General features: G+C 36.2%; 1 protein-coding gene across 6 annotated transcripts in view; it reads left to right on the top strand.

Annotated features, from left to right (window-relative positions):
- Positions 1–13,735, top strand: part of klu (zinc finger protein klumpfuss) — a 214,985-nt gene that overhangs the window by 6,262 nt on the left and 194,988 nt on the right. The window contains exon 3 of one of the 6 annotated variants that reach the window (XR_002542676.2): positions 10,358–11,342. The exons of the other annotated variants lie outside the window; for them this stretch is intronic. The gene's annotated coding sequence lies outside the window, so the exon portion shown is untranslated. Of the gene's footprint in view, positions 1–10,357; positions 11,343–13,735 lie in introns of those variants that run through there. 6 annotated transcript variants of the gene reach the window in all.

Genomic DNA, 13,735 nt, shown 5'->3' with positions numbered 1-13,735 from the left:
ATGTTTTGAACCTACGTGTTCTCCCACAACAGAGTTACTGCCTTTGGTTTGTTAGTTAATCGGCCGGTCTCAATCCTTAACCCAAAGTTAAGAAATAATTCAGTGTTCTAATTAGGTGATCAATAATAATGCAATGTAAGAATTACTGGTATACGTTTTGTTACCACGTACAGCACATTGAAAACAATAATTTTGCTCGTTTTGTATGGGTGTGAAACATGGTCTCTTACTCCGACGGAGGAACATAGATTGCAGGTGTTTGAGAATAGGGAGGATATTTGGGCCTAAGAGAGAAGACGATGGGGTCTGGGGAAAACTACATCTTGATGAGATTAAAAATTTCTACTCCTCTCCCAACATTTTTAGGGTGATTAAGTTAAGAAGAATAAGATGGGCAGGGCATGTAGCGCGCATGGATGGGACAAGAGGTGTGCACCGAGTATTGTTCGAGAAACCTAAGGGGAAGAGACTGCTGGGGAGACCTAGACGTAGATGGGAGGATAATGTCAGGCGGGATCTATGGGAGATAGGAGTTGATGGAGACTGGATTTTGTTGGCCCAGGACAGGATCCGATGGAGGGCTTTGGTTAATTCGGTGATGAACTTTCGGGTTCAGTATGCCATCTATTTAGTTCGTACAGTAGAATGCCGATTATCGGACCTAACGCGAACCGAAGGACGGTCGGATAATACGGAAGACTATCGCAAAACAAGAGGGTAACGTGACCGACATTATATTATTCTGTTACTTCTGCCATAATTTCACATATATCAAGTCTCTGCAAGAATTCCAGTTTTTGTTAGATGGAAACAACCACTTTCTTGACATGTTAATGAAACAAATCACTACATTATCAAAAATTAGTAACTTCCCCAATGTCGGATAAAATGTAATGTCGGATAATCGGAACTGTGCTGTATGCCCTGCACAGATAATCGACTACTACTATTACTTTTTAAGCAGGATTCGAAAACACGATCTCACTGTTGGAGCGGCCATGTTTCGCACCTCAGAAAGTGCGGGCGTTAGAGATATTAATGATACCTGAAAGTGAAAGCAAACAGACCACATATATATATATATATATATATATATATATATATATATATATACAACAGTCTGTATGAAATACTCATTAGAATTTTATTTAGAAAGTGCTGAGGTGTGAAGATTTGCTTTTTACTGTCTCGCTACTATTTATTTTGTTCTGACAGTTAAGATTAATTTGGAGTATTAGAAGAGAGTGCTACTGTTGATGTTTTTCTTGTTTCTCTGGATTAATATTTTTAAAGAGTTTCCAGTTTGTTTCAAATGTAAATAGCTAGGTAAATGACTAATAAATATAGCTTTCACATTAATAGAAAAGCAGTTACAATTAACCTAGTGAAGGCTATTGTTATTTTAAAGAAATAGAGTAGATTATCTGCATTAAATTGATAAGTGAAACAATACAAAAACTTGTCATTTCTCGGAGAATCTGAAACGATTGACTTAAATTAGGTGATGCAAATCCATAAGCTGATATACACATTTCTACCAGTTTTTGAATAACATTTGAAATAAAAGTCTAGTGGCGATCTCTGTCAGGTAAAAGCTGCCATATGCACACGAAAATACAAAGCTATACAATCAGTGAAAAATGTAACCTCATAGCCAGAAAACGTGACTTTATATATTAGCTGCACAACTCTGAAAATGGTCTTCTGTAAAACTGTTTTCTTAAAGTATCAGCTTATGGGCTTCTATCTCATAATTAATACGAAGCTATCAGCCCTAAAAAAACATTTTTAAAACGAGAAACTGGCGTTGTAATTCTAGATGGACTTCGATGTCAGAAAATTAGTAAAATTAGAAACAGTAAAAATATCAATTGCGAGACCAAAACGGCAGTCCAGTGGCAAGAATCAATCTGCCATTGCAAAACAATTATTATTTGCATTTGCAGTGAATGGTAATAATTTTTACTCCAAACTAAGTTATTATTTTAAAGCTTCTGTGCTCAGTTTTCTGTTATTAGCATTTTTTCTTATCTATCAAATTTAATTCCGTGGTGTTTCAAGACATTCTTCTCACTTTGCTCAAGCCTGTACGTTTAACTTGGCCACGAAATACCTATTACCTATTAATACACAGTTCTATTTTATTCCACTATATCATTCTTCCACAGTTGGTAATAATTTTGATTTGTTACATATTTTATTGTAATTTATCAACACCTCTACAAAATGACAAAATAAAACAGAAAGAGTTAACAACAAGCACTCCTCTTTTAGATCAGTGTAAAGTGCAAGAACATTATATTTGTATTTGCGTCAGACTTAAACTTACTTCATGACGCGAAGTAATCACTAAGAAGCTAATTATCGTTCCGTTAATATACAAATTTCTTTCATTATCATGTTCATAACAGCCAGTCCCTTTCCTGAGCCTAACGCGCTATTTCGTTTAGGTTACGTTTAATATTATCCTCTGATGTAAGCGTAGGTGTTCCGTTCGGGTTTTAAAACATAATTTTGAATTCTCCTATCCGCTGCTACTCCCTCTTCAACACGCATTTATCAAACACCAGGTTTAGGAACACAGGAAGATTTTGTCTACAAGTGCTCATTGAGCTACTAAACAGCTGTAAGAATTTAAAGGTTTGTTAATAACTGCAAAAGTGGTATACGGGGTTAAATAATTCAATATTTCCATTGGTTTCGTCGTTTTGTGTCTGAAGGGGTTCATGACAAGTAGGACTGCATTTTAAATGTAACGTTACGTATAACTGCGTAGAGAGGGAAAAATCACCCCGACACAGATTAAAAATTAATATTTGGAAGACTGATGATTTTATTTCTTGACGACATGGACAGATGCAATCTCTGAAGCATCGATTTCGTTTCGTATCGACGCGGCTGATCGAATGGGAAGACTTCGTGGGATATCGCTGCCATGTAAACTTGCTATTTTATATACGTGTAAGGATAACTGAAAAACACAAACACAATCAGAAGCAGTGTAGAGTAAGAGATGTTCTCAGAGTTATCGGAGTAAAGAGACTGTCAGAAGTTTCGGCTACAATACAGAGCAATATTATGAAAACAAAGAATATCAAGCAAACGCCAGAACACAGAAACTATTAGAATGAATATATCCTGAAAAAAATTGGGATAACATCCACACACAGACCTCAAGATGAAGACAACATGTTTCTTAGAAATAGTGGTTTCCACCTATAAGTAGACACTTTGAAATCCAAAAATCAGATTCGATATTTTCAGCACCGTCAGACCCTGAAATGACACACAGAGAGAGTTCAGAAACAGACAATTAATTCAGATCCTTCTACGTTGATGATAATGATAAATGATAAAAGAGCATGACTAATTAAAAAAATCCTAGAAACTTTACGTAAAGCTCTTCAGCAACTGAACTAGTATTCTCCCCCCTCCCAAAATACAACCACCTTGGTGCTTTCGCTCCTTCCTGATAACTCCCCCTAGTATTTCTTCTTTCTCGTCAATCCTGCTATTCATCGTCTCGTCTCTAGCACCTGGTATTCGCTCCCCTTATGCAGGACGTTTCTTGAGTATAAGCTAGGCTGACAGGTTTAAACTAGGAGCAGTAATACACAGCCTACATCTACTTCAACAGACAGTTCATGGCATATGTCATCTTGCTTCATGATGCTTTGCTTGCAACAGCAGTGCTGACGACAGAATTTGTCGTGACGTCATTGCAGACACTTCATGCAGTCCCACGAGTACTTGGATAACGGGTTCTTACACCGCTCGCGACACTGAAAGGCCCATAGAGGCAAATGCAAAATTCTTCCTTTGGACTTCTTTCATCGTCTCAAATTATAAATTCACATCCAGGTCGCAATTTCGCAGTCTTGTAACCTTGGGTGTTTTCGTACACTTAACAGACGACGTAACATAACCGAGGCACTGAGACACGTGTTAGAAATACGAAGAAAATAAAATAGGCGACTTCGAAGAAGCGAAACGTGTTCTACATTTCGCGAATGTAACTAAATGAGAACAAAACCTGTCTGCCGCCATCAAATGACGGTGTGGGATGTAGGATGTCAGATTAACCTCGTTCATGTGGTACAGAAGAATTTACAGGTAAAGAAGCAATGTGGAGAAATAGTGCTCAATTTTTTATTACACCGAGTTCCTTTATGCGTAATACAGGCCTCTATAAAGCCTATGTTCTGCATTACTCAGCTTTGATTCAACGTGATATTATTTGAACACCTTAAGATGATTCGTCAGCACTGAAAAGCACTGAAGTACGATGTCTGCATTACTATTACTTGACTATATGTTTCAGAATATAAGTAATTAAATTAATGCACCACGGATAGATGTTAATAAAAGTCATCCATCTTTACTATAACACTTCTCTTTTTGTATGAGTGCGATACTTGTTGACTGTTACAATTATTTTGTCAACACTTTTATAAAACTTTCTAGTTTTTTAAAACTACTTTCGAGTGTTACCCCTCAGATAACTGTAGAACGTCTGAAGCACAGACTAAATATTAGAAACGAAACTTGTTTATATAATTCACGTTCTAGTAATCAGCCACTGAGTTTCATGCCAATAACTACCTTTCAATTCCAGCCGTAATCCAGTTAAGAACTACACAATTTGATTCAGTTAAAATGTAGGCTAACTTTTTGTTTCTTTATGAAGATGAAAAAATTTATTTTAATTTGTAACCTATTCTGAATAATCCCATCCTTCAGTTACCTAAAGTCATATGCTGCAAGCTATTTTCCTTCCCAGTAACAAAGGAACTAGCTCATTTCGAAAAACTTAAGTAGAGATATTCGTCGGCATTTCACATAATGACATGTCTTGAGGTTTTAATATTTGCGCTACCACTTCCAGTTGCACGCTCATACTTTTTATTACAATTCTGGCTATATTTTATACATCGTGGGTTGATTATAAATACATTAAAGATTGAGCTTAAATCGAATAATTTCCTTCAGCATTAAACGAGAAAGCCCGGAGGCAGTGCGGAGCATTTGGTATAAATAACACAGTACGATGGTACATAATCACCGAAACGTTTAGCATCATGACGGACATTAGAATAGTTTCACAAAACCTTTTCTTAATTTCGGGTTTACATTTGTTAAACTGGGATATAATTAATAAATTTTAAGTTATGGAAACAGGTGGTTTCGACCTGCTACTATTTGCCTGTGGCGTTGTTTCTACTTTCACCACCACCACCACATAATTTTGTGGTCCTTTTTATTACACAGGTCTGATTTTAATGAAATTATGTGTTAAATGTTCTGTTTTCATATGCAGACTGTGAAGATGCGTTCAATCCTTAACAGTTAATCGCCTTTGTTATTCATCACGTTTTCAGTGTCCAAAAAACAAAACAATGAGATGGCAATAAAACGATCTTAGAAGTCAATGATCGAATAGTATGTCACGTGTCGTACTTCGTAGTACGTCTGGCAGAACTGGAGTTTATTATATGAAAATTAAATTATTAAAATATCTTTTATATTCAAGCAGGCCTATAACATACAATAAACTAAGAAATACATGAATAGAATGATGAAACAAAATTTACTAAATGTAATCTACTGATCTGTAGATTAATTAATATGAATGAAGAAATTCTCACAGTCAGTGGCGAATTCTGGTCTATACGTCGCATATTACAAAAATGGTATATTATTAAATACCTCAAAAATCGCACCAAAATACTAAGGTATTTAATAATACTGATAATAAAAATACTATTGTCTTCATAAGTAATAAATTTCAAAAGTTTTAGTGGTCAGGCGGCTCACTAATAGGCAGACCTTAGCATTTATCACTATTTATTGCGTAGCCCAGTTTTACACTTTATGTAGAAATTAAAAATTTATTTGTGGGTATACAGCCGACACGAAATAAGGCGGAACCGAATTTTACGTTTATAATTCTTCTTCAAGGGGCTTTGTGCATGTCATAGAAGCCTTGGTCTGATGGAAAATTTCCAGCCTTTGAAACATACTGTTAGACGTTCGGTAGGACTTCTTGAACGGGAGTCAACATGTTGCAAGATACCTACCTACACAGAACAACTTTTATTATTATCTTTCGCAATTATAACATTTATAAGTATAGAATCTAATAGATTCTAAAACGTGTTTAGTGTATCACACGCCCAGTTACAAGAAACTTGTGCACAGTTAGATAACAGAGCGAAATGATTGGAAGCTTGTCTTTTAAAATCTTTTCAATAAGTTCGGTCTTGTTTTATAAATAAGCCAGGTTTAAACAAGCCCTAATATTAAACATTAAAACTTTGTTAAAATTTTGTTTTACAGAGTACATTTTTAAACTTTTTACTAGTCCTAAGCAAAGACAAAACCCGTAATGGGGTGGCGACCAATCCGTAGGATTGTAGATTTAAAAAAAGTAGTTAAGGTCAAATACAGTTTTGACATGACTTTTCTCATAGAATATTATTGTAATGAACCTATTAATTTCAGCATTGGTGATGGTGGGACAGATTATTTTTACACAGTCGCCAAAATGCAAAATTAAGGTTTCACAAACATAAAAATAACATTCAATATTTATGATACTGGATACGGGTTCTGTTTTCACTCTCTATATTGCCATGGTTACTCAATTTGTAGTGTAAATAGTAAAATAAAATCATCAAATATGTTACAGGGGTTTCGTAATTTACATACGACTTGGGCACAAAACACAAATTATGTAAAGGCATTTAGCGACGGTGAATTAAATAAATAAATGACATAAAACAGAAATAAGAGTGGAAATATTCATTCTATTGGTACTTTTTCCAAATCATGCCTTTGCTAATTAATGCCAACATACAAAACTACTTATTATTCTTCTTCGTTGTATTCATCTGGTGTTGAACTACTGTTCCGAAGTGAATAATATTCTCAATTAATTTTAAGCCCAAATTGAATAACAAGCATTCTTCTTCCTTATTACTTCCACTATCTGCCGGTATCATATGTATATATATATATTTATTTATTTATTTATATACAGTGATATTTTTGTTAAATTTCACGTTATATAAAATATGGGCTGTAAAGCATCAATTATTCTTTTGATATAATATTACTCTTTTATCCTGGACCTACCGAGTTTTGGAATAATTTGTTATTTTAATAAGCAAATATTCTTTACTGTCCGCATACATAAAAATGAGTTCATAAAACTTGTTACTCGGTATCTATGTCATTATGAAGGCCAGGATGTGTTGTAGAGCAGTTATTAATATTGTCAGAGTGACCCACTTGTAGCCTGTTGCAAAGACAATTCATGGAACAGTGTGGCATATAATGTCAATATTAAACCGCATATCTGACAGTGACAAATAATACCCAAGTACTTCATTATAACATATTCAATACGTTGCCTCCCATTATAATAAATTCCTAGTCCTATACTGATGGTGTCGCTTCTCGTGTGCACTAATATGCAAGATCAGATGACCGTATTCTAACACAGGTGATTTTAATAACTCTATGGAGAATAGTCCTCCTTGAAAAGGCTAAGTGACGCTCACCTGATAAGGAAATTCCTCTCCATTTTATAGAAACCAAATGTTCATTAAATTGTTGAAAATAGCCCACCAATCACCACACACTTACCCACTTAAATACAATCTTTAACTTCACACAATGCTTGTCTGATGATTCAGTTTAAAATTGCCCTTCTGTCTATACTTAATTTTTCCAGCTGATCTTATAATTCTCAAGTATCCTGTATTTTATTCCTTATATTATGTCCAAATGCTTTCAAGACACATACGCATCAACTTCCATCGACAATCTTCCCTAAAGGCGAGTGACCAAGTTTTAATCCATATAAAAACATAAAAACTTAAAACGTCTATCTTCTGGGTTGTTACTCCGTGTAGTCTGGCAGACGTTTACCGACGTTTCAGAGGTGTTTATACATCCCTTAATTTAGAAATGAAGGAGAGAGACACAGAATGTAGAACTGATTAGAGCGATGAAAAAGTCATACAAAATGTTGAACAAAAATCCTAAAGGCAATAAACTACTCGGAAGAGGTAAGCATAAATGGGAGGATAATATTATTAAAGTGGAAGGATTCGGATAAGATCCATCTGTCTCAGGATAGAGTACGATAAAGGTATTTTATTTGCACGATAATTAGCCTGAAGTTTTATTAAAGACCGGTAAATTTATTATTAACTAAGCGACTAAAATCATCTTAACAGAGACTCTACTCCATTGAGTTGGTGTTTTATCATGCTAGGGGTCTTTAGACGTCTTTGTCTGATGACAGTCATATGAAATCCACGCTTTCCTTGGGCTGTGTAAGACAGCAAGCCGGGCCGAGTGGATGGATGTGCGTTGCCTTTAGATCAGCCGGCCAAGTGAAACACTTGTTCTAAATGGAAGTGTGGGTAATGCAGCATCAGTCTGAAATGGACTACAAGAGACGCACTCAATCTTGTTCACTGAGAGAATTACGGGGAGTCCAGACGGGTAGACACGTGGACAGATTTTTCATACTAATTAGAAACATACCGCCGAGAAAGTACACTAAAAGGAAAATGTCTGATTTGTCTGCTTGTGCTTTCAAGTGTCTAAGTTTAGTCTGCGTAATATTTCTGTGAGTGTGATGCCCTTTGAAAATGAAACGAAACGTCCACACACTGGGTAGATAAACCAGCCTACACTACAGACTATACCATATTCCATATAAGCTATCATTCGTACATGATCTTTATTCACTGCATCTTTGTCCACGATCGTTCGTGTCGTATCTCTTCTATACGTGGAAAGAACATCAACTCAGGAAATCTGACAACAAACTGTTATATGCAGCTAGAGACGCAGATATGAGCGCAATACTGTATATACAATTTAAACTTGATTTAAGTATGAAGTCTGGATTAAGCTGTCACCAGTGACAGGAACATGTGAACACGTTAATACACTTTGAGCTTTAAAAAAGAGCGAAATTTCGTATGGCTGAGTTGTCTGTCAGCTTCTCAAGATAGTCTCTCTGGGTAAATTAATAATGTTGATGCAAAATTATTTTTAAGACGAGGAAAAATAGACCTACGCCAGGACACGCTGTTAAACAAATGTTTTCAAAAGTAACAGAATGTTGGCCTATTCGTTCCTCAACGGAAGGCATCTCACAGTATAGATAATATTAATATTACAAATCGCGAAAGCACACAAACTGATGTAGGGTTCCTCATTAATCTGGCTAGTGTGAAGTTTAGAAATTTTGGCAGAAAAAACTATAATCTATAATTTGTTTTGTGACATCCAGATCTTCGTTTCGATTTGAATGACTCAAGATTTTATTTAATCATTAAATTAGTCTCATTTCAGACTTAACTGACTGCTGGTAATAATTTATTTGATACGTAATATCACGGCACGCGGCCATGATGAGAAAACTAGATCAGGCCCGAGGCTTCTTAAGACTGCATGCGTGGTGTAGACAGTAGACCGGGTCACCGGCCTTTCTAACAATTTCCCTGGTTCCCGTCAGACTCCAGACAAACGCCGATTTAGCACATTAACCTTTCAAAGCTCAATGGTAACTGTGCGTACCACCTGCTTAAAAAGTCACTGAACGCCCCATTTTATATTTATGGTTTTCGTATGTTTTTCCGAGTAAACAGCTATTATTTCCTCAAACAGCATAAACTAGTTGATCAATGTACTGGAGACGTGTTGTGTTTTCTTTGAGGTACGGACTGATTTTTTAAATATTATTTAAACGAGCTTCGGCTTCAAAGTTACGTTCCTTGTGAGTTCTGTATGGGTGTGAAACATTGTCTCTCGCCCTAAGGGAAGAACGCAAATAAATGATATTTGAAAACTGGGGAGTGTATTTGGACATACGACGGATGACGTAACAGGAGGCTGATGAAAATCATTTAATAAGAATCTTCATATTTTGCAGTCTTCATATATTATCAGGATGATCAAATGAAGGAAAATGAGATGGGCGGGCATGTAGCATGAGAAATGCATGCAGAATTTTAGTGCGAAAGCCTAAAGGAACAGTATCAAATTGATAACGTTTGGAAAACACTGTTAAAATAGATTTTTAAAAAGTGGTGTGAAAGTTTAGACTGGATTCTGCTGGCTCACGAAAGAGATAAGTAGCACATATTATTAAACTTTTGGATTATAGAAAAGGCAAGGAATAATTTTTATAGAAGAACAGCCATTATCTACTGCTACTAGTAACCTCTGCACTAGATCTTTAAATAATCTGCAAGCCAAGCATATATCAAGTTCTGTTGAAATTCCTACATTCAAATTGCCTGTTATATAATTAAACACATGCCTTTTGTTTCAGTTTATCATCTCTAATACGAATTCACCATTAAGCAGACAAAACACATCTCTAGCAGAAAGTAGTACAGTCTGAAAGTCAGTCACAACGGAATGCGTTTCATACCGACTGCAGTAGCTCGGATAAACCTGCTTTTGCGTGACATTCGTGTCGCTGTTAAATGACCGGCCATCATATGTTGTTGTAACCTAACCTTACTCTAGTTTAGAAGCTGTGTCACTCACTACGCGTCATTGACTTCAGAGTTTTCTGTTTACTGCTGTTCAAGAAAATGGCCCCACCCGTCGATACGCACTGTTCTGCGGTTGTGTCATATTCCATCTACTGTCAATGCGTCTTACAACACAGTTACGTCTCTTCTCCTTTACCTTTAGCTCCTTTCTGTTTTTTTTGTCGCTTTATACCTGCCGTTACACGTCTGTAATACTGCCTAATACAAATTAATGCTACAGTTTCTAAGACGCCTGCATCATTCGTTTCTACGTTGTTTAAAACTGATTTTCATAACACGCATTTGTCTACATAAGTTACGCAACGCAACGCAGAACATTAAAATTATTTTTTAATTATAAGATGGAGAAGATATTGATGAACCCAGTACGGAATTTTTTTAACTCATATGTGAATGTAACTAAGTGTAATCACGAACATATCGTAAGAGACTGTGTTCAAGCCGAGATTTGGCATTCGGTCTTATGTTGTTTAATAATCGTATTTTAGTGGCAGGAGTTGATTATAAGAATCATACTTAGATGCGAGTTCATTGAAGTGGTAACACTGGTCTCAATTAATTGCTGTATTTTATGTTGTATCAGGACTGCTCGTTGCCTAAGACACCAAACATAAATACATTTAAGCGTTCTTTATGACATTTAGGAAACTGGTTCCTTCATGTCTGTCTTCAGATAGGAGCAAATATCCGCTAGAAAAAGTCAGAAAACTGTTGTAAGTTCACTACATACATCCTAAGCTGTATACTGTTTTAATTTTTCTTCTATTTTTTCCTTCCATTTATTTTCATTCCTTTTTCCGGAGTTCTTTCCTTAATTACATCATTTTTATTCTCAGATGTATAGGTTATTGGGTATAAATACTCTTTGTGTATTACAGGAATATTTCTGAAATAAATTCCAGGATTTATAGAGCACGTAACAAAATTATATTAACAAAAACCTATCCAAAAGATTCATTCGTTAAATTTGTTTGTTTCTCCTTTCTAGATGCTATTTCACATAATTCTTCATGTAACATTCCTCTAAAGACAGGTTTACGTTCAACACAGATTTTGTTTCCGACACGTCTTACTGCGAACTGAACAGCAGCATTGTGATTAGGCAGGTTTGCATGACACACAGTAGCTACAGTCTATTGTTCGTGGGACCTTTTGAAAAAGACCTGAAGAACAAGCAAGCCGGTTGACTGACTACACGAGGCACGTGCGACGCGTGCAAGCAAACGGAAAAAAAGAGAAAAAAAGCATCAAAGCCGTTAAAAGGTGAATCGTGATTCCGTGTATTTATTTGATGGGAAAGGATGATTTTTGGAGAATGAACTCTACAGCTGTTTCATATCTCCGAGGGCAACAAAACTTTGCCGTAATCCTTTGAAGCACGAAGCTCAAGTGAATAATATTTATAAATAATATACTCAAAACCCGTCTAAATTACAAAGATCAGTTTCGTTAATGCTCTTTAAAAAATTCACTGGTAATTCTGAGAATCACAGGAAAAACTGTGCACAAAACACAGAATTTTAAATGTAGTGGTTGTTTACAGTTACCGGTGAGTTTTTTAAAAGTGTTGACGCGTCTGAATTCAAACAGGAAGGACCTCGTATCAGAACGACTGCTTTCTATGACGTTTCGTTGGCATCCTTAATCAATCCAAATGAGCTTCCGGAAAATAAATCAATTAAATAAGCCACTTGCAACACATCTGCCCGTATTATCTGTTCAAGAATTTGCGGATTACCAACAGGATGACATTAGGAAGGATCACGGCTCGAATCCTGGGAGGGAATTGTCTATTCTAACTTCTTTATCGCTATCTTACTATGCCCTTCTGGGAAAATGTTCAGACAGCTTTAAATGTGGTCTTCAACGCTTCCAGAGCTCTTAGTCGTAACCATCCATCCATACCCTTTCACATTCGACATTACCAATGAATAAGAATTTATTTTTTTATATTCAATTTTGTTGTTAAATGGGGACACATTTTTATGAAGGGGTGGAACTACGTCTACGAAACTGGGCTTCTAACGGGTCCCCTTGTTCATCCCCACATAATAAACCAGAGAATATAAACGCAAAGGTAGAATGATACTCTTTGGGGAACACAGAAAGACTCGGAGAATGGAATGTTGCCTCTATCATCAGGGCGATGTCTGATGGTAAACTTCTACCAGACTACACGGCGCAACAGCCCAGAAGACAGCCATCTTCAGAATCCAATCCGTCATTGCTCCGCGCGACCTGTGTGGGTGCTGTGGGGGGACTAATGAGAGAGAGAGAGAGAGAGAGAGAGAGAGAGAGAGAGAGAGAGAGAGGGGGGGGGGGGCGGTCAAATTCCCACCAAGGTCGGACCCCCTACTGCCGAAACATGACAATCACAAAAAAGGAAACAACTTGCCTCACATCCTAAGTCATCATCAATTCTTCTATATCTCAGAAGTTACTACCAAAACAAATCACAAGTGGGAGACTCTCGAAAAGTGTTGAGTTTCCTGCAGTTTTATGATACGTTTCCTTCATTATGGCAGGATGTTAAAGCCACACATTTAACACCATTGAAAAACTGGCCTATGGGTTTCTTCTTTTTAGTATTATGTACAAGCAACACTGTGCTAACCTGTCAGGGTCATTCATGAGTGCTTTCGGCACTCTGTCAACATTAACAGTATAGTGTTTTAGTAGATGCCGATAATTATTCGCTGCTAGCTGTATAAATGTGTGCCACCAGTTCATTAAAATGCAGCCCTATGCTAGTCATTTACACCCAAAATCATAACTTATGTGTTCTTATTTTTATATTTATACCACTCTTTCTTTACTGATATATTTTTAACCATAATTTTCCTGTTTTCTTCGTCGATTCGTTGTTCCTGTTAACAGCATTTGTAGTTTTTGTCTTGATAATTTCGTCACCAAAGTGCACCTATTCCTTCTTGATGTAAATATCACTCAAAAGCTTAGACAGCGGCCTAGACCAATTTTTTTTTATGAATTTACAAACATTTTGTAACTGATCTCTTATTCCTTACATTTATTCACGCAAATAGATTAATGAACATTACAACAGAATAGTTGCTCCTGATAACTCTGTGTGTTACTGCAGACTAGCAGTAACCAGAATACAAGACAAAATAATGCGACAATAATAAATT

The sequence above is a fragment of the Zootermopsis nevadensis genome, unplaced genomic scaffold, assembly GCF_977971745.1.
Source record: "Zootermopsis nevadensis isolate Lab colony 2312 unplaced genomic scaffold, Znev_1.0 Znev_ptg000011l, whole genome shotgun sequence".
Lineage (NCBI taxonomy): Eukaryota > Metazoa > Arthropoda > Insecta > Blattodea > Termopsidae > Zootermopsis > Zootermopsis nevadensis.
Note: the sequence above shows the minus strand (reverse complement) of the source record. Positions and strands in the feature narration are given on the sequence as shown.